A 20107-nucleotide genomic window follows, 5' to 3' on the forward strand; every position below is an offset into this window, starting at 1 on the left:
CTGTGTGTCTTGGAACTAAATCAAAAAAGAGGAAAAAAAAGCTAATTGGACATAATGTCACACCAAATTCCAAAAATGGTCTGGACAAAATTATTGGCACCCTTTCAAAATTGTGGAAAAATAAGATTGTGATGCTCCTTTAAACTCACTTGGGGCAAGTAACTGGTGTGGGCAATATAAAAATCCCACCTGAAAGCAGATAAAAAGTCTTTGCATTGTGTGTCTGTGTGTGCCACACTAAGCATGGACAACAGAAAGAGGAGAATAGAACTGTCTGAGGACTTGAGAACCAAAATTGTGGAAAAATATCAACAATCTCAAGGTTACAAATCCATCTCCAGAGATCTAGATTTGCCTTGTCCACAGTGCGAAACATTATCAAGAAGTTTGCAACCCATGGCACTGTAGCTAATCTCCCTGGGCCTGGACGGAAAAGAAAAATTTATGAAAAGTGTCAACGTAGGATAGTCTGGATGGTGGATAAGCAGCCCCAAACAAGTTCCAAAGATATTCAAGCTGTCCTGCAGGCTCAGGGAGCATCAGTGTCAGCGCAAACTATCCGATGAGAAATGAAATACTATGGCAGGAGACCCAGGAGGACCCCACTGCTGACACAGAGACATAAAAAAAGTAAGACTACATTTTGGCAAAATGAACTTGAGTAAGCCAAAATCCTTCTGGGAAAATGTCTTGTGGATCGATGAGACCAAGATAGAGCTTTTTGGTAAAGCACATCATTCTACTGTTTACCGAAAACGGAATGAGGCCTACAAAGAAAAGAACACAGTACCTACAGTGAAACATGGTGGAGGTTCAATGATGTTTTAGGGTTGTTTTGCTGCCTCTGGCACTGGGTGCCTTGAATGTGTGCAAGGCATCATGAAATCTGAGGATTACCAATGGATTTTGGGTCACACTGTACAGCCCAGTGTCAGAAAGCTTCAATCAGGACAATGACCCCAAACATACGTCAGAAATGTATGGCAACAAAGCGCTGGAGAGTTCTAAAGTGGCCAGCAATGAGTCCAGATCTAAATCCCATTGAACACCTGTGGAGAGATGTTGGGAAAAGGCGACCTTCCAATAAGAGAGACCTGGAGCAGTTTGTAAAGGAAAAGTGGTGCAACATTCCGGTTGAGAGGTTTAAGAAGCTTATTAACCCCTTCCCGCAGAATGTCATATATAAACGCCGGGTTGTGCAGTGCGTTCGCGCATCCCGGCGTTTATAAATGACACTCAGTTAACCCGGCGATGCGCAGCATCGCACGGGTTAACTGGCAGAAGTCCCGCTGTTTCCAGCAGGGGACAACTTCTGCTTCACCCCCAGGACCATCAATTGATGGTCCTGGTCAGCGATCACTGTGATTGGTCCCTGTGGACCAATCACAGTGATCTGGGGTGAAAGTTCAGATCCCCCGCACTGCCCGCCCCTGGAAGTCGGGCAGAACGGGGGACGAAGGCTGCAGGGGCTCGCGGGGACCTGCGGCATTCGGGGGGGAACAAGTGGGGACCGGCGGACTTACCTGGAGCAGCGGCAGGACCGAGGATCAGCGGCAGGACCGGCCACGTGGACGAGCAGCGACGGGACCAGCAGGTAAGTATGTAGTCCTCAGAGGCAGCAGTGAAGATCTTCACTGCTGCTTCTAGGAGTCTGAAAACTACAACTCCCAGCATGCCTAGACAGCCTTTGGCTGTCTGGGCATGCTGGGAGTTGTAGTTTTGCAACATCTGGAGGGCCCCAGTTTGGAGACCATTGTATAATGGTCTCCAATCTGTGCTCTTCCAGCTGTTGCAAAACTACAACTCCCAGCATGCACTGACTGTCCAGGCATGCTGGGAGTTTTAGTTAAGCAACATCTGGCCCTTCAGATGTTGCCGAACTACAACTCCCAGCATGCCCTTCAGCTGTCTGGGCATGCTGGGAGTTGTAGTTTTGCAACAGCTGGAGACACACTGGTTGGGAAACATTGTTTCTAACTCAGTGTTTCCTAACCTGTGTGCCTCCAGCTGTTGCAAAACTATAACTCCCAGCATGCACTAACAGACCATGCATGCTGGGAGTTGTGGTTTTGCAACAGCTGATGCAAGCCCCCCTCCGCCCCGCCACCCCCGTGAATGTACAGGGTACATTCACATGGGCGAGGCTTTTACAGTGGGTTTCTCGCATCTTGAGATGCAGCTAATTTTGCGCTGGGAAACTCGCTGTAATCCCCCGCCCATGTGACTGTACCCTAAAAACACTACACTACACTAACACAAAATAAAACAAAAAGTTAAAAACACTACATATACACATACCCTTACACAGCCCCCCTCCCCCAATAAGAACGTCCGGTACACCACTGTTTCCAAAACGGAGCCTCCAGCTGTTGAAAAACAACAACTCCCAGTATTGTCGGACAGCCGTTGACTGTCCAGGCATGCTGGGAGTTTTGCAACAGCTGGAGGCACCCTGTTTGGGAATCACTGGCGTAGAATACCCCTATGCAAATCCCTAATTTAGGCCTCAAATGCACATGGCGCTCTCACTTTGGAGCCCTGTCGTATTTCAGGGCAAGAGTTTAGGGCGACATATGTGGTATCGCTGTACTCGGGAGAAATTGCGTTACAAGGTTTGGGGGGCTTTTTCTTCTTTAACCCTTCGTGAAAAGGAAATGTTGGAGTCTACACCAGAATGTTAGTGTAAACATTTTTTATTTTTTACACTAACATGCTGATGTTGCCCTATACTTTACATTTTCACAAGAGGTAAAAGGGAAAAAAGCCCCCCAAAATTTATAACGCAATTTCTCCCGACTACAGAGATACCCCATATGTGAGCGCAAAGTGCTCTGGGGGCGCACAACAAGGCCCAGAAGGGAGAGCGCACCATGTACATTTGAGGTGATTTGCACAGGGGTGGCTGATCGTTACAGCGGTTTTGACAAACGCAAAAAAAACAAAACCCCACATGTGACCCCATTTCGGAAACTACACCCCTCACGGAATGTAATGAGGGGTGCAGTGAGAATTTACCCCCCACAGGTGTCTGACGGATCTTTGGAACAGTGGTCCATGAAAATGAAAACTTGTACAGCCCACTGTTCCAAAGATCTGTCAGACACCAGTGGGGGGCAAATGCTCACTGTACCCCTTGTTACGTTCCTCAAGGGGTCTAGTTTCCAAAATGGTATGCCATGTGTGTTTTTTTTGCTGTTCTGGCACCATAGGGGCTTCCTAAATGCGACATGCTCCCCGAGCAAAATTTGCTCTCAAAAAGCCAAATATGACTCCTTCTCTTCTGAGCATTGTAGTTCGCCCATAGTGCACTTCAGGTCAACTTATGGGGTACCTCCATACTCAGAAGAGATGGGGTTACAAATTTTGGGGGGTATTTTCTGCTATTAACCCTTGCAAAAAGGTGAAATTAGGGGGGAAACACACATTTTAGTGGAAATTTTTTTTTTTTTTTTTACATATGCAAAAGTCGTGAAACACCTGTGGGGTAATAAGGCTCACTTTATTCCTTATTACATTCCTCAAGGGGTCTAGTTTCCAAAATGGTATGCCATGTGGATATTTTTTGCTGTTCTGGCACCATAGGGGCTTCCTAAATGCGACATGCCCCCCGAGCAAAATTTGCTCTCAAAAAGCCAAATATGACTCCTTCTCTTCTGAGCATTGTAGTTCGCCCATAGTGCGCTTCAGGTCAACTTATGGGGTACCTCCATACTCAGAAGAGAAGGGGTTACAAATATTGGGGGTATTTCCTGCTATTAACCCTTGCAAAAAGGTGAAATTAGGGGGGAAACACACATTTTAGTGGAAATTTTTTTTTTTTTTTTTACATATGCAAAAGTCGTGAAACACCTGTGGGGTATTAAGGCTCACTTTATTCCTTGTTACGTACCTCAAGGGGTCTAGTTTCCAAAATGGTATGCCATGTGAGGGTTTTTTGCTGTTCTGGCACCATAAGGGCTTCCTAAATGCAACATGCCCCCCAAAAACCATTTCAGAAAAACGTACTCTCCAAAATCCCCTTATCGCTCTTTCCCTTCTGAGCCCTCTACTGCGCCCGCCGAACACTTTACATAGACATATGAGGTATGTGCTTACTCGAGAAAAATCAGGCTACAAATATAAGTATACATTTTCTCCTTTTACCCCTTGTAAAAATTTAAAAATTGGGTCTACAAGAACATTGTAAAAAATGAAGATTGTGAATTTTCTCCTTCACTTTGCTTCTATTCCTGTGAAACACCTAAAGGGTTAAAATGATGACTGAATGTCATTTTGAATACTTTGGGGGGTGCAGTTTTTATAATGGGGTCTTTTGTGGGGTATTTCTAATAAGAAGACCCTTCAAATCCACTTCAAACCTGAACTGGTCCCTGAAAAATAGTGAGTTTGAAAATTTTGTGAAAAATTGGAAAATTGCTGCTGAACTTTGAAGCCCTCTGGTGTCTTCCAAAAGTAAAAACTCGCCACTTTTATGATGCAGACATAAAGTAGACATATTGTATATGTGAATAAAATTTTTTTTTATTTGTAATATACATTTTCCTTACAAGCAGAGAGCTTCAAAGTTAGAAAAATGCAAAATTTTCAAATTTTTCATCAAATTTTAGGATTTTTCACAAGGAAAGGATGCAAGTTACCACAAAAATTTACCACCATGTTAAAGTAGAATATGTCACGAAAAAACAATCTCGGAATCAGAATGATAACTAAAAGCATTCCAGAGTTATTAATGTTTAAAGTGACAGTGGTCAAATGTGCAAAAAACGCTCTGGTCCTTAAGGCCAAAATGGGCTTGGTCCTGAAGGGGTTAATGGTTATAGGAAGCCACTGATTTCAGTTATTTTTTCCAAAGGGTGTGCAACCAAATATTAAGTTAAGGGTGCCAATAATTTTGCCCAGACCATTTTTGGAGTTTGCTGTGACATTATGTCCAATTAGCTTTTTTTCTTCCCTTTTTTGGTTTAGTTCCAATACACACAAAGGGAATACACATGTGTACAGTAAAACATGTGTTACTGCAATCCTTTTCTGTGAGAAATACTTAATTTTCTTGAAAAATGTCAGGGGTGCCAACATTTACGGTCATGACTGTATGTATAGTGATAAAATCTGCTCCTTGTATACTAGTATTTGATAACTGTACCAAATGTGTATGACTGTGCTTAGAGGTACACAGTTTTATCATGCATAAAAAATTGTCTTACCTATGTTCATTTTTATATGTGTACGCTTTTATGTTATATATAAATTTTCTCTGGGGCCCACATGGCTCTATGTATGTCAGTGAACACTGCTAGACACAAACTAAAACATGCCACAAAGATGCTCTCAGTACCACTGCCAGCACATGCAGTTATAGACTGGGTGAAAATCATCATAGCCTGGTGTTCGAGTGGGGAACGGGAAAAAAATAAATAAAAACTTACATTAAAGCCCATAACTTGACATTTACCTTCCTAGAAACACATTGTGAAAGTGATGACGATGCAAACATTAATAGACATAAGTAGGCATTTGCATGTGTTGAAACTGAGACTAAGAAGCGGAGTTCAACAGGGACATCAGGGATGAGAGTAAAGTTTTTCTTTACCCAGTCTGCCCCTATTTTTTCCCCACTTAACAACTCACTTAAAGGAATACTCCAGCGAAAGTTAACTTATCCTGTAGGTAGCTGCTTACGGGGGGGGGGGGGGGGGGGGGCGGTTTGACCACCGGGACCCCATCCCTCTTACTGAGAAGAATGTGTCATCTACTGGTAGACGGCACACGCTCCATTCATTTCTTTGGGAGCGCCGATGATGCCCAAGTTCTGTACTCAGGTCTTTTCGGCGCTCACATAGAAATGTATGGAGCGTGTGCTTTCTGCAGCACGTGCAACTCACTGACCGTCGGGTCCAATTCCAGAGACCGCGGGGGGGGCCCGGCGGGCAGACCCCCCACGATCAGTTACATATCCCCTATCCTGTGGATAGGGGATAAGTTTATTTTTGCCATAGTTCTCCTTTAAGTCCCTTCTAGTCCTCTTCTCACTATATCTTTACTAGTCCATTGGGTGTTCTTACTTTGACAGATCTCTGAATGATCTCTGATTTCTGAACACATACTTATACAAGAAAGGCTGTCAATCACTGAGTAGGACAGCCCACTGGACAACTAAAGGCCAATCTACATGGACTGAGCAGGCCCCGATATCGATCACCGATCTAGTTGATCACTGCTCATTTAATCACACAGCTCAATGACTATGCCGGCCAGAGCACACAAACAACTGCTGGGATGTTTGTCAGTGGCCCATTAATTTCTGTATTGTTAGCTGCACAATCCACATTTACATGGGACAATTAACAGTCTATAACAATAATAAATCCTGCTGCAAAAAAAAACAAAAAACTTGTTCATCACTGATCATTGGCCCTTTTACATGGGTCAATAACCAGATTGGACTGCATTGTCCATTAAATCCTAAAACTGTCCGGGTGGTACAAATGTAGAAGTTGAATGACAATCACCACAGCCACCCCTATACCTCCAAGAGTGGTCATTTAGCTTTTCTAGAATTCCAAATTTTTAATCTGACTATTTATGCAACAATGGCCAAAATGTATTAATCTGCCTGAAATCAATACTATTTGGCCTTGCCTATAACAACCAATCACAATTCAGCTTTCATATCTTAAATACTGTCTGATCTTTCCATCAAAACCAATCACAGCTGAGCAGGGTCGCCATCAGGGGGGAGTACAGCCAGTACCCCAGTAAGGGGCCCGGACCCCAGGGAGGCCTGGCCAGGACTGACACTTTTTTTTTTTTTTCCGTCAGTCAGTGAGTGACAAGAAGTTAAGAAGCCGGAGCAGAGGAGCAGCCAAAAAGACACGTGACTAACTGGCTGGCTGGGAAGGTAAATGCAGAGGCTATATGCCCAGCAGAGGTGAGTTTTAGGAGTGTTAGGCTCAGAATTTGTGTTAGGGTCCCATCCGAAATGAGGCCACCTCCGCGTGGTGGATGGGAGGACACGTTCAAAACACGTTGAAAAAGTGCGCTAAGAGCCTCCATTTTTTGACCAAGTGTGCTGCTGCCATCTTCTTTTTTTGTATACTCTATATCTGCCACAGCAGCGTGCACCCATGTATTAGGTAGTTGTGCAGGATATTTTTCTTTTTTTCTTTTTCTTTTTCTTTTTGCTTAACTGCAGCAGGAAGCCTTCAATGCTCCAACCACTGCTCCTCGGTCCGGGGGCTACTGCACTGACCCATAGGCTCCGAACCAAAGGATCAGTGGTCGGAGCACAGATGTACTGCCTCTAGCAATATACTGTGTATGGCTGGAGGCAGTATGATGTATGTGGGGGCACATGGGGCATATAACTACTAATGGGGGCACAGGGGGCCTATAACTACATATGGGGGCACAAATGGGGCCTATAACTACATATGGGGGCACAAAAGGGGCCTATAACTACCTATGGGGGCACAAAGGGGGCCTATAACTACCTATGGGGGCACAAAGAGGGCCTATAACTACCTATAGGGGCACAAAGGGGGCCTATAACTACCTATGGGGGCACAAAGGGGGCCTATAACTACCTATGGGGGCACAAAGGGGGCCTATAACTACCTATGGGGGCACCAAGGTGGCACGACACTGCGAAGGGCCCGGCCTTGAGATGGGTAAGGGTCCCCGAAATTTCTGATGGCAGCCCTGCAGCTGAGCTTTCATAACTTAACGGGCTCTGGTTCAATGAAGACTGTTAGATTTGGGCAAATACAGAAGCAAGGAATGTTTCATTCCATAACTACAGACAAGACATATGGCATCAATTCCTGATTGGGAGAGGTCTAACTACTGGTATCCTCCCCGACCCTCAGAACAGAGGCACCCCAATCTATAAAGAACTGCAACAAAGCCTAGTTTACATGCAATTCTCATCCAGTAGCAAGAATATTTAAAAGGACCCCAGTCTCTTCATGCTTGGGATTGACAGGGGTCCCAAAGGTCAGACACCCCCACTAATCAGAACATTATTACAAATATTATTACTAATGCTATGTAATAAATAAAGATTGTAATGCTTCATATGTTGAGCCACTAAAAGGTTTAGTTACTATAAGAAAGAGCAGAAATTGACAGTATTTAACGCTTTACAGACACATCCCGTCCAAAGCAGTCGCTTTCCGTAGAAAACGCAATATTAACATGTTAGACATTACAAATGAGCCTGGTGATTTGAATGCGCCACAGAGGCTAACTGAGGTTTTCCTTTGTATATCAGTCAGGCTCCTCTGTTCCTCATATTGACAGGAAAGGGGGGGGGGGGGTAGATTTGTCACAGGAGGGAAGCACTGCAGAATCTGGCTTCCCAAATTTAAAATGTTGTGGATATAAGAGAGAACCCCTGCTGCTTCCCAATTTACCTTATATAGGTTTCCTTAGTACTTGTCTTACACAATATGAACACCAACAACCCAAAAATAATAGCAGACATTATAAAAATAAAAACTACAACCCCATATATCCTTTTAAGTCAGCTAAATTGGAAAAGGGAATGGGCAGGATATATATGTAAAGATGAACAGTCCTCATTGCTACCTCTTCCTATAGCCAGGACAACAAATAGGTATTAATATAAAATATGATACTGCTAGTATAGAGATGCCAATAAATAAAAAATACAAACTCTATAGACTGTACATAAAATCTAATACCTAGTCTTGTTCTCTCATTTAAAATGCACTAAAAATACAAAAGCTCATTGTTGACACAATGAATGAATTCCATCTTGCTCTATATGTACTTGTCTGAAGCACATTACTACCGGGATGGCATTACGCTATTTATGTTGCTAGGTTACTAGATGTGAGTTTGCATATTCGGCTTATATTATGTGCATTGTGATGTATAGCCAAGTGGAACAGACAAGGACAACACTCTTGCTGCCATTTAGTCATTTCGAATATATATATATATATATATATATATATATATATATATACACATATATTTTATATATATATATATATATATATATATATTTTTTTGTTTTATATGTATATACATATATATATATTTTTTATATATATATATATATATATTTTTTTTTTATATATATATATAATATATATATATTTTTATATATATATATATATATATACACACACATATGGAAACATACAAAGCAGCAGACACTGAATAGCCATCGCTTGTTAATGCTGTTTTACACATTTCTAAATTCCATACAAATATTTGTATTTGGAGAAGCAATATTCATGCTTTCTTGACCATACAAGGTTGCATAGGCAAACCCAACTTCATCCGTCACCTTTATCTCACATTCTCATTCCTTTCTACCAAGTTTAGTATATTTGACTGCAGAAACAAACATAAGGATCAGTCTGACCTCCCTGCTATATGGTTGTCATCTGTCAAGCATTTCAGTATGCAATGGCTTTATGAAAACATCACAAGAGCTGATAGTAAAGCTGTATTAGTGAAGATTACAGCATTTCCCAGCCTGGAGTATACAAGGGAACAATCAAATGACCAGCAGGACATACAATCCCCTTAAAAGGCCTTGTCCATCTAGGGCAGTGGTCTTCAACCTGCGGACCTCCAGATGTTGCAAAACTACAACTCCCAGCATGCTGGGAGTTGTAGTTTTGCAACATCTGGAGGTCCGCAGGTTGAAGACCACTGATCTAGGGAGCTTTCCTTTCTATTACAAAACTAGTCAAACAGCTCTAACATGAGGCTGACACTTACTATTATATATATACTATTATAGCTCAAGCAAGTCAGTTTACAACACTGTTTCCCAACCAGGGTGCCTCCAGCTGTTGCAAAACTACAACTCCCAGCATGCCAGTAGTTTTGCAACAGCTGGAGGCACGCTGGATGGGAAACACTGGTCTAATGAGTTCACATGTGTAACCCCCAGCCCAAGCAGCCTGATTACATGTCCAGCTGGAGTGACCAAACACCTGACCCTCAGCAAGAGGATTCATGGGAGTTTTAGTTTTGCAACAGCTGGAGGCACGCTGGTTGAGAAACATTGGTCTAATGAGTTCACATGTGTAACCCCTAGCCCTAGCAGCCTGATTACACGTCCAGCTGGAGTGACCAAACACCTGACCCGCAGCAAGAGGATTCATGGGAGTTTTAGATTTGCAACAGCTGGAGGCATACCGGATGGGAAACACTGGTTTACAAGCTCATTCACTTGGAAGAATCGTAGCCTTCCTATGATTCATATATGTATTCGTATGACCAATAAGCTAGAACGAATACAGTGCTTGCATGCTGATACTACTCATCCACAATTCTGCATCTGGAACTATAATATATTATTTTTACTTAGCAGCATTATGTAATCTGATGCATCATTATTAGACACAATGCTAAACAAGACAGCTAGTATACCCCATAGAACATGTATTTATAAATAAGTATCTATACACACCCCCAATATATTTGTAAGGCTGTATTCACATCTCGTTTTTGCAATACGGTTCCCGTATCAGTTTTTTTGTAAAAAAACGTATGTCTCAAAACCGGACAGAACCGTATAGACCTCTCTACAGTTATAAACCGTATACAGTTTAAAAACGGATGTTCGGTTGCATACGGTTTAATAAGTTTTTGGGAAAAAAAAAACAGATACGGTTTTATGTTTGTCCTTAATTAAATAAAGTTCTTCTTGTTCTATTTGTGGGAATAAATTTCGGCGTGCACTGCGCATGTGCAAACTGCAAAACCGTATTGAGCAAACCGCATGGAACCGTACGCACATACGGTTCAGTACGGTTCCCATAGACCACCTTTTTTTTTTTTTTTAAACGTATACGGGCTGTATCAGTTTTTTTACCCGGACATAAAACCGTACTAGGCTACGGTTTTGTGTACGGGAAAAAACGGATACGGTTTTATGTTTGTCCTTAATTAAATAAAGCTCTTCTTGTTCTATTTGGGGGAAGAACTTTCGACACGCACTGCGCATGTGCAAACTGCAAAACCGTATTGTGCAAACCGGATGGAACCGTACGCACATACGGTTCACATAGTCCACCATTTAAAAAAATAAAATAAACATATACGTGCTGTATCCAGTTTTTCACCCGGACATAAAACTGTAGTAGACTACGGTTTCGTGTACGGGGGAAAAAAAATAAATAAATAAAAAATAAATAAATAAAACCGTAAATCATGCAAAACGTCCACAACCGGATGCTACGTTTGGCATACGGTTTTCTATGAAATGTCACACATAAACTCTTCTTGTTCTATTTGTGGGAAGAACTTTTGGTGTGCACTGCGCATGTGCAAACTGCAAAACGGTATTGTGCAAACCGGATGGAACCGTACGCACTTACGGTTCACAAAGACCACCATTTTTTTTTTTAAACGTATACGGGCTGTATCCGGTTTTTCACCCGGACATAAAACCGTAGTAGGCTATGGTTTTGTGTACGGGGAAAAACAATGGATAAAACCGTAAATCATGCAAAACGTACACAACCGGATGCTACGTTTGGCATACGGTTTTCTGTGAAATGTCTTTACATTACGGTTTGCAATACGGTTTAAACCGGATGCGGGAACCGTATTGCAAAAATGAGATGTGAATGCAGCCTAACATGTGTGATGGTGGAAAAGGTATATGAATCTGGGAAACACCGCTGTAGAGTTTAGGCAACCAGGGTGCCTCCAGCTGTTGCAAAACTACAACTCCCAGCATGCCCGGACAGCCGAAGGCTGTCCGGGCATGCTGGGAGTTGTAGTTTTGCAACAGCTGGAGGCACCGTGGTTGGGAAACACTGCTCTACATAACAGGGAAGTGCACAGACATTTTGGGGGCAGGGAGAAAAAAAAAGGGCACTTGGGGTAATGGACCTCTGGCAGTCACCTCAGCTGAATGGGACCCCATGGTGGTCCCAGTCAGTAAAAGCATTATAGGGCAAGTCCCTTAAAAGGACAGGGGCTCAACCCCCTTTTGATTCTATGTGTGCACCAGAATCACATATGCCAGCTCCATTTCATATGTTCATATGTGTGAAACCAGATCCATTTACCGCCCAAAACTGACAGACTGCCCTCACACACGTCCATCCCCAACACCAGACAAATGGCAGGCGGCAGTCTCCCCTTACCTTATTGCAGAGCAGTTGGCAGTGCCCTCACAGGGTGTAGTGGCAGGGAGGACAGCTGGTCGCCAGGGCATGGACTGTACACAGCAGAGCCATCTTCTCGTGTCTCTTCTCAGGCTGGAAGTCTCCTCCAGCAGCTCAGCTCTCCAGCTGCAAACATCTCATTAGACTAATGCATTCAGCACAGGCAGAAAACTCCATTTACCATAGCTACAGCAATGAATTTCCATTACGATGACAGATTCAACCACATCATGTCCGGAAAGGCAGCCAACCACTGGCTCGTACGGAACACACACATTTTATGCACAAAACGGGGCCTGTGTGTTGTGTCAGCCAAAAAATGTCCCTCTACCAAAGTAGGAATGGAGTCACACACTGCGCCCTGCCAGCTCTGCACTCACATCCATGTTCTGCAGCACAATCCCCCACTACACACAATGCACACACATCACAACATTTTGGAGATTTTACTACATCTCCTGTTGCCATAGAAACCAGACTGTAACCATGTCTTTGTCCTCATAATGCAGCAGCCAAGTCCTCTACACACTCACATTTACTGTATTTTCCTAGATGACACTAGTGACAAACATACATACAAAGACTAGGATGCAAGTGACTATGGCAGCCTGCAATTGTGGTCTTCATACAGGATATATATATATGTGTGTGTGTATATATATGCGGACCGCCTTGCCATCACTAGACAGAAAATTCATCATTGGGATAATCTCTGCCTAAGCCATTGTGAATGTAATATTATTAGAGGGGGAGACGCCGACTCTACGTTCTCTCCCCTCCTCCACCTAATTGTAGCCTTTTTCTGCGCCACAAGACCTATCTGCCAACAAAAACACACAATAAACCTTAACTGGGTTTTTGTTTCATAACAGCGTGATATGGGCATGTGATGCAAATATTGTGAGAAGACACACATTTTACATATACTATAGTATCTCACATAAGTGAGGACCCCCCTCCCCCACACACACACACATTTTACACACATATACTATAGTATCTCACATAAGTGAGGACCCCCCTCCCCCACACACACACACATTTTTTGTAAATATTTTCTCATAAATGTAAATTGTGTATAAACTTCTGTTTGGGTGCATTCACACCGCGTTTTGTACATACGGGTATACTACGGTTTTAGGTCCAGTCCAAACCCGCATACGGGTCAAAACTGAGCCGACCGCAGTCACCGCTTGACTCCGGTCGGGTCATTAAAGTAAATGGAGTCACGGGTTGATCCAGCCGGGGTACAGGAGCGCCCGGTTTGCCCCCTCCCCCCCCCCCCCCCGGATCCGGCACCTGTATGTACAAAACGTGGTGTGAATGCACCCTTTCAATGTTTTTTATTGAAATTTTTCAGAGTTAGTGCATTCACACCACGTTTTTGCAATACAGTTCCCGTATACATTTTGTGAAAACCGAACGGAACAGTATTGAAAACCCTATGCATTTACTCTCCATTGAAAACCGTATGCCAAAAGATGCATCAGGTTGTGTCCGTTTTGCATCCTGTGCGGTTTTGTTAGTTTTCTTCCCGTACCCAAAACCGTAGTCTACCACGGTTTTTGGTCCGGGGGAAAAACTGTTTTAAACCGTATATGTTTTTTTTTTTTCACATGGGAGTCAATGGGAACCGTAGAGAACTGTATGTGCATACGGTTCCATCCGGTTTTCACCATACGGTTTTTGACTTTGCACAGTTTTTTTTTTCTTGGCATTACAATCAAACAAGTGAAACTTTATTCAAAATGGAGTGAAAAATTAAAAACGGATACGTTTTTTTCTTACAAAACGGATGCAACCGGACATCATTTTTCAAACCGTATACGTTTTTTAACTGTATACGGGTTGAAATTTGTACACACGTTTTGAAACAGTTTAGTCAGGTTTTGAGGAATCTGTTTTTCATCAAAAACCTGATAGGCTGCGTTTACACGGCCATCTAGACCCGTTCCGTTCTTCTCCCGGCAAAATAAACGGACTTTAAAAAAATGGATAATAACGGACGCAAATGGATGTTATCCATTTGGATCCGTTTTTGTTCAGTTAATAACCCCCCCCCCCCCCCCCCCAAAATTTTTTTTTGTTCTGAGCATGCTCAAAAGTAAAAACGGATCAAAAACGGATTGAAAAAACGGATGCAAACGGATGACATTAAAGGCTCATCCGTTTTCCATAGACTTCAATGTTAAATTTACTGTATGCGTTTTTTCTTCCGTTTTTTGGACGGAAGAAAAAATACTGCCTTAAAAAACAAACGAAATGAGTGCAGACGGGTACAAACGGATTCTAAAAAAAATCCCTTTTACAGCCTGCAAAAAAAGCAAAGAAAACGGGGATAAACGGCCGTGTGAACGCACACTCTTAACAGTACAACAGGTACAAAGGATACAATAGTATCAGACATTAAAAGTACAAAGCATATACAGAATATAAGTGTTCATCAAGTGAAGAGTAGATAGCATGGTGTATCGATGAACACAATAGGTTACACAAAGCAAAAGGAGGTTCTTCTCTTCCAGATCCGCACGGTTCTCGAGGTATATGCCCCAACAGTAGTGAAAACCAGTCAAATATAGAACAAACAAGGGATAAAACAGGGACAGGGGTCAGGGAAAGGCACTATTGAAAAGCACAAATGCACAGCAATCATGAGTATAGGTAGGACAAAATCTCTATACATTCCTAGGTAGGTAGCCGGGAATGGGCCAGAAATGCCATAGTTTGATGTTGGCACCCAGGCTGCCATGTGTATAAACTTCATGCGCATTACTTTCCATAATGGCGCCTGGACAACGCACCATGACAACCACCATACACAGGTGCTTAATTTATTTTTCTGTTTTCTTCCATCCTATTGGCTATGTGTATATATAAGTTACAGGATGACTTGGATAGACTAAGTATCTGGGCCTCCACTTGCCAAATGAGGTTCAATGTGGATAAATGTAAAGTTATGCATCTGGGTACTAATAACCTGCATGCATCGTATGTCTTAGGGGGGATTAAACTGGCAGAGTCACTGGTAGAGAAGGATCTGGGTGTACTTGTAGATCACAGACTACAGAATAGCATGCAATGTCAGGCTGCTGCTTCCAAAGCCGGCAGGATATTGTCATGTATCAAAAGAGGCATGGACTCAAGGGACAGGGACATAATACTCCCCCTTTATAAAGCATGGTACGGCCTCACCTGGAATATGCTGTTCAGTTTTGGGCACCTGTCCATAAAAGGGACACTGTGGAGTTGGAAAGGGTGCAGAGACGCGCGACTAAACTAATATGGGGCATGGAACATCTTAGCTATGAGGAGCGATTAAAGGAGTTACAATTGTTTAGTCTTGAGAAGAGACGTTTAAGGGGGGATATGATAAACGTATATAAGTATATTAATGGCCCATACAAAAAATATGGAGAAAAACTGTTCCAGGTTAAACCCCCCCAAAGGACGAGGGGGCACTCCCTCCGTCTGGAGAAGAAAAAGTTTAGTCTCAAGGGGCGACACGCCTTCTTTACCGTGAGGACTGTGAATTTATGGAACGGTCTACCTCAGGAACTGGTCACAGCAGGAACAATTAACAGCTTTAAAACAGGATTAGATACATTCATGGAACAAAATAACATTAATGCTCATGAAGAAATATAAAATCCCATCCCTTCCCCAATATCGCGCCACACCCCTACCCCTTAATTCCCTGGTTGAACTTGATGGACATATGTCTTTTTTCTACCGTACTAACTATGTAACTATGTAACTGCATCTATGTACCTACCATACATTCCCTGAGGAAGCTTATTGTGAAACGACATTGGGGTGGCATCTTAAAATGGGGTAAGAAGTCCACACTATGCACTTGTGACTTATTATGGGTTCTGACTTGCATTGAGATTTACCTTCAGGATCAGTTGGATTGAGTGTTATATATATGACCACTTACTAATCCATGTGTCCTGGTATCTCTATCACTTGCTTATACCCAGTAGCACCTTACAACTGCATGTTCTCTTATTTACTTTGCGGTCTTCTTTGTTGGGGTATTGTGCAATTATTTCTTTCTTTCTGTGTGTATACTATAACATATGTAGGTGAATATTTGCTAGTATTTTTTATACAGCCCATACTGATCTGTGTGTGTATACACCTGATTGGAGATTTCTATCTCCATTTTTATATCCTCTCTTTAATGCACTATATACTCATTTTATTGCCCATGTATCAGATGCCTTACTAGTCTGTCTGTTACTTTTCCTTTTTATCTTTGGTTTTAACCATAGTCACTTTTTTGCTAATAAAGTTTATACACAATTTACATAATTTTTTGTCTCAGTGTAAATCCTTTGGTTTTTCTATGATTGTCTTTGCTGACTCTAGAGACATGGTCTAATAAAAGTTTCCATTACTGAGACCACACTTTTTGGTTTATTAGATATTTTATCATGTGACAACACTGAAGAAATGACACTCTGCTACAAGTAGTCAGCCTGTATAACAGTGTTTAATGTTGTGTCCCCTCAAAATAACTCAACACAAAGTCATTCTTTACAGTAAGAGCAGTGAGACTATGGAGCTCTCTGCCAGAGGACGTGGTCATGGTGAACTCAAAAAAAGAGTTCAAAAGAGGTTTTGATACATTTCTAGAGAGTAATAACATTACAGGTTATGGACACTACATCTATAGGGACAGGGATTTATTCTGCCATCTTTGGAGTCGAGAGGGAATTTTTTCCTCCTCGGTATGGGCCATTTGGCATCAGCCTTATAAGTGGTTTTTGCCTTCTTCTAGATCAACACAGTAGGGACAAAATAGGATTAGAAGTTGAACTTGATGGACTCACCTATATCTATATACTAGCTGAGTACCCGGCGTTGCCCGGTTTTCCTTCCTAATCCTTGTTGGGGAGGAAAATAAACAAAAGGAGGAAGCTTTTGACTTCATATCCCGTCCTCATATATTGTTGTCATATCCCAACCCCACATCCCGACCTCCTATCCCGTCCTCCTATCCCGTCCTCCTATCCAGATCTCCTTTCTCGACCTCCTTTCCCATCCTCATATCTCGACCTCCTATCCAGACCTCCTATCCCGTCCTCATATCCCGTCCTCATATCCCGTCCTCCTATCCTGTACTCCTATCCCGACCTCCTGTCCCAACGTCCCATCCCGACCTCCCATCCCGTCCTCATATCCCGACCCGTACCTCCTATCCCGTCCTATCTCGACCTGCTGTCCCGACCTCCTATCCCGTCCTCCTATCCCGTCCTCCTTTCTCGACCTCCTATCCCGACCTCCTATCCCGACATGTAATATGTGTACCAGGTATTGAAATATATCCAGCCGTACGGAAATTATATGGGAACATACATTTCCATTGATTTGCATAGGACTTTAAACAAAAACCCCGACCCTCACAAATGGGGTAGTTAAGGGTTAAATTAACTATCCTATATTTTAAGTGGACATATAAGTAACATGTGACCAAGTATTATCGAAATATCTCCAGCCGTTTGGAAGTTATGCAGTAACATATATTTCCCATTGACTTGTATGGGACTTTAAACATAAGCCCCGCCCCTGGCAAATGGGGGTGAGTAAGGGTTAAATCACCTAGCCGATGTTTGTTGTTGACATATAAGTAACCGAGTGTGTGCCAAGTTTCATGTTAATATCTTTAGCCGTTTGAAAGTTTTTGTGGAACATACACACATACATACATACACACACACGTTGAGTTTTATATATATATATATAGATATAAAACTCATTGGGGGAGATTTATCAAAGGATTTAGACTGGTTTTTCATGTCTAAATTTGTCGCACAGAAAGTCCCAGTCTAAATATGTGCGACTTTTCTGCGACTTTTGCTGTGGAGGATTTTTAGAACATGATGCATGCAAGTCTATTTTAGACGGAAATGTGCGACTTTTGTGCGACAAGTCGCATCTGCCCAAAATACGCTGAAATGTCAGACCATGTTGGAGCAGGTCTAAATGCAGTTTAAGCTGTAGACCCTGAAGTTTGAGCACAGAATTTATCAAGGGCTGTGAGACCTTTGATAAATTAGGAGCACAATAGACAGGAGACTACCACATACGCTGGTCTATAAGCATACCCAGAATAGACTAGATTAGTAAATGTCCCCCATTGTGTGTGTATGTTCCAGCATCACATCCAAACGGCTAAAGATATTAACATGAAACTTGGCACACGTTACTTATATGTCAGCAACAAACATAGGATAGGTAATTTAACCCTTACTCAGCCCCATTTGCCAGAGACAGGGTTTTTGTTTAACCCCATAAGGACCAAGGACGTACCGGTACGTCCTTGGTCCTGCTCTCCCGATATAACGCGGGGTTACACAGTAACCCCGCGTCATATCACGGCGGGCCCGGCGTCATAGTGAAGCCGGGACCCGCCTCTAATAGCGCGCAGCGCCGATCGCGCCGCCGCGCGCTATTAACCCTTTAGCCGCGCGCACAGAGCTGAGCCGCGCGGCTAAAAGTGAAAGTGAAAGTTGCTACAAAGTAGAATTGGTGGCGCAAAAAATAAGCCATCATATGGATTTTTAGGTGAAAAATTGAAAGAGTTATGATTTTTTAAAGGCAAAGAGCAAAAAACGAAAATGCAAAAACGGAAAAAACCCCGGTCCTTAAGGGGTTAAAGTCCCATACAAGTCTATGGGAAATATAACTTCCAAACGACTGGAGTTATTTCGATAATACTTGGTCACATGTTACTTATATGTCCACTTAAAATAAAGGATAGTTAATTTAACCCTTAACTACCCCCATTTGTGAGGGTTGGGGTTTTTGTTTAACCCCTTAAGGACCGGGGTTTTTTCCGTTTTTGCATTTTCGTTTTTTGCTCCTTGCCTTTAAAAAATCATAGCTCTTTCAATTTTGCACCTAAAAATCCATATGATTGCTTATTTTTTGCGCCACCAATTCTACTTTGTAATGACGTCAGTCATTTTGCCCAAAAATCTACGGTGAAACGGAAAAAAAAATCATTGTGCGACAAAATTGAAAAAAAAAAAAACGTTTTGTAACTTTTAGGGGCTTCCGTTTCTACGTAGTACATTTTTCGGTAAAAATGACACCTTATCTTTATTCTGTAGGTCCATACGATTAAAATGATACCCTACTTATATAAGTTTGATTTTGTCGTACTTCTGGAAAAAATCATAACTACATGCAGGAAAATTAATACGTTTAAAATTGTCATCTTCTGACCCCTATAACTTTTTAATTTTTCCGTGTATGGGGCGGTATGAGGGCTCATTTTTTGCGCCGTGATCTGAAGTTTTTAACGGTGCCATTTTTGCATTGATAGGACCTATTGATCAAAAGTGATGAAAAGTGACCAAAAATGCACTATTTTGGACTTTGGAATTTTTTTGCGCGCACGCCATTGACCGAGCGGTTTAATTAATGATTTATTTTTATAATTCGGACATTTCTGCACGCGGTGATACCATATATGTTTATTTTTATTTACACAGTTTTGTTTTTTTATGGGAAAAGGGGGGTGATTCAAACTTTTAATAGGGGAGGGGTTAAATGATCTTTATTCACTTTTTTTTTCACTTTTTTTTTGCAGTGTTATAGCTCCCATAGGGACCTATAACACTGCACACACTGATCTTTATCATTGATCACTGGTTTCTCATAGGAAACCAGTGATCGATGATTCTGCCTCATGACTGCTCATGCCTGGATCTCAGGCACTGAACAGTCATTCGGCGATCGGACAGCGAGGAGGCAGGTAGGGGCCCTCCCGCTGTCCTGTAAGCTGTTCGGGATGCCGCGATTTCGCCGCGGCTATCCCAAACAGCCCACTGAGTTAACCGGCATGGTTTCACTTTCGCTTTTAGCCGCGCGGCTCAGCTCTGAGAGTGCGGCTAAAGGGTTAATAGCGCGTGGCGCCGCGATCGGCACTGCGCGCT

The 20107-nt window shown here is 42.4% G+C and overlaps 1 protein-coding gene across 3 annotated transcripts in view; it reads right to left on the reverse strand.

Moving 5' to 3' along the window:
• The window catches only part of SCML4 (Scm polycomb group protein like 4), a 144279-nt gene extending 131642 nt beyond the window's left edge, over positions 1-12637 (reverse strand). The window contains exon 1 of one of the 3 annotated variants that reach the window (XM_056566252.1): positions 12141-12637. The gene's annotated coding sequence lies outside the window, so the exon portion shown is untranslated. The remainder of the gene's footprint in view (positions 1-12140) is intronic. The other 2 variants (XM_056566249.1, XM_056566253.1) reach the window with 2 other exon arrangements.
• Positions 12638-20107: the final 7470 nt, after the last annotated feature.

Source organism: Hyla sarda, chromosome 3 (genome assembly GCF_029499605.1).
Source record: "Hyla sarda isolate aHylSar1 chromosome 3, aHylSar1.hap1, whole genome shotgun sequence".
Taxonomy (NCBI): Eukaryota; Metazoa; Chordata; class Amphibia; order Anura; family Hylidae; genus Hyla; species Hyla sarda.